Source organism: Camelus bactrianus, chromosome 12 (genome assembly GCF_048773025.1).
Source record: "Camelus bactrianus isolate YW-2024 breed Bactrian camel chromosome 12, ASM4877302v1, whole genome shotgun sequence".
NCBI lineage: Eukaryota > Metazoa > Chordata > Mammalia > Artiodactyla > Camelidae > Camelus > Camelus bactrianus.
In genome coordinates, this window is record NC_133550.1 from 52597178 (window position 1) to 52599766 (window position 2589).

The 2589-nt window shown below is 42.4% G+C and overlaps 1 pseudogene; it reads left to right on the forward strand.

The window, feature by feature from the left end:
- Positions 1 to 1590: 1590 nt before the first annotated feature.
- Positions 1591 to 2375, forward strand: LOC105072027 (nascent polypeptide-associated complex subunit alpha pseudogene; annotated as a pseudogene).
- Positions 2376 to 2589: the final 214 nt, after the last annotated feature.

A 2589-nucleotide genomic window follows, 5' to 3' on the forward strand; every position in this document is an offset into this window, starting at 1 on the left:
GCAGGCATGCAAGTGTTTTATTTGCCAAGTGATGCCAAGCATCAGGAAAGAGGGACAAAGAGGAGTGAAATAAATAAGAGTTAGTGAAACGGCAACAGAGGGAAGTCAATACACAGGACTAATTAATGAAGCAGAGCAATAGCCTCAAAGCAAGCAGAGGTAGCAGACGGGCCGGGGAGGTAACGTCCAAGACTGGGGCCAGTAAACCACGTAGGGGCAGGTCTGGAGAAGAGAGCGGGTGGGGCTGATGTCGAACAGGGCCACAAAGCCAGGTAGAGCTGCGGAGACGGACAGGTTCTAACTTTGTAGAGTTATCTCACATGTCAGGTTTGGAGCAATTGTTCAGAAAGGCCTAATCGGCAGGGCTGGCCTCACAGGCTTGTGACCCGTGCATTTGCACAGGGCTGCACTTGGCTTCATGCTCTATTCTGCTGTCTTAAAATTCTTAATGTTTTATTTTTGAATCTCTGTTCTGTAGAAAAGTCTGCTGGGACAATGGAGCAGGGGCATGAGCAGAGGAGAAAGCTGGGCGGCCACGCCAGCAAGCGGTTGTGGTCCAGCAGGAACAGCCCCCGTGCACACAAGGGCTCAGATCCATGGGCATGGCTGGTGGCAGGTGTGCAAAGCAGCATCAGGGCAGCCCTGGGGGCCACAGGGCCTGAGGCAGCGGCTAGGCTGGCACCTAGACCAACAGTGCAGCAGCCACAGTGGCCCCAGGAGAGAGAAGAGGCTTTGGATGGAGGCAGCACCAAGCTTGCAGCGGAGGCCAGCTGGCCCGTCTGTCCCAGAGATCGTGCTGGATTTAGCTGCACAAACACTAACTCTCCCTCTGGCTGGAGCGCTGGGATCATAACTGCCCACACTCAGGTGGTAACCTTTGTCAGTAAATTACTACAAAATAAAAGGGTACACGTGGACATGGAAATAAAGCCTATCAGGGAATTATTAGAATTCTTCAGAGTTTAGAAACTCTGGTTTGAAAACTGCTGCAATACTGTAGAGCCAATTTCTACAGGCTTAGTAATGCAAATAAAATTTTTAAATTGCCACATTCAAGGAAAAAGATCACTATTTTCATATGAAGCTTATGCTGAACTGAATATTAACAAGGAAAACAAATTTTCAATTATTTTTGTTCTCAAAATTGAGACTACACAATAGAATAAAAGAATGTTTTCAATGATGTACAGATTCTAAAGGCTCTTTTGGTTTCTTGTACAACCTCTACAAATTATAAGAAATCCCAGGGGAAAAATTAGAATGTCGTGTAAAGTTACATTTCAAACTAAATTCAGACTTTACCCAAAACTGATCTGTATGAAGTTAAATTTTGGGGGGAGAAATTTTTAAAGATTTTTTTTTTTAAGAAAAATTAGTACATCAGCTCCAGATGTACTAAAATTTTTATCAAGGTAATTTATCAGGAATTTATCCCACTGTTGTCACTTTCTATGAAATATTCTTAACAGCTCCAGTAAAAATTATATCAGCAGTAAGATTCTTCTCAAAATTACAAATAAATAAAATTGGCAATTTTGCATTTGCCAAGAGTGAGTGACATCATTTTAAAATACACTGATGGAGGCCACCATCTTGGTTCCGCGTTTCCCGCACAAAATGCCCAGTGAAGCTACAGAAACCGTCCCTGCTACAGAGCAGGAGTTGCCACAGCCCCAGTCTGAGACAGGGTCTGGAACAGAATCTGACAGTGATGAATCAGTACCAGAGCTCAAGGAGCAGGATTCCACACAACCACACAACAAGCCCAGCTGGCAGCAGCAGCTGAAATCGATGAAGAACCAGTCAGCAAAGCAAAACAGAGGCGGAGTGAAAAGAAAGCACGGAAGGCTATGTCCAAATTGCGTCTTCGACAGGTTACAGGGGTTACTAGAGTCACTATCCAGAAATCTAAGAATATCCTCTTCGTCATCACAAACCAGATGTCTACAAGAGCCCAGCTTCAGATACCTACATAGTTTTTGGGGAAGCCAAGATCGAGGATTTATCTCAGCAAGCACAGCTAGCAGCTGCTGAGAAACTCAAAGTTCAAGGTGAAGCTGTCTCAGACATTCAAGAAAACACACAGGCTCCAGCTGTACAAGAGGAGAGTGAAGAGGAAGAGGTTGATGAAACAGGTGTGGAAGTTAAGGACTTAGAATTGGTCAAGTCACAAGCAAATGTGTTGAGGGCAAAGGCAGCCCCAGCCCTGAAGAACAACAGTAATGATATTGTAAATGCTAGTATGGAATTAACAATGTAACCATCTGAAAAGAGGACTTTTTTTGGTGTTTCAAAAGAGTAACTGCAGCTTGGTTTGAAATTTGTACTGTTTCTATCATTAATAAAGTTATGGCTTCTTGTTGGATGAAAAAAAATACACTGATGGAAAAGTATAAATTTTGGTAACTAACAAATGAATTTGCAGAACATTGAGCCAGAAAGATTGGATGATCAGTCAAGATATCACATTCATAAAGTATTAACTTTAGTAAGTAAAATTATGACACTAAAAACTGTTTTTTGCAAATTTAACTTTATGTTACTCATCACTATTACCCCTATTGTGTTTTATAAATAACAAGTTATTTT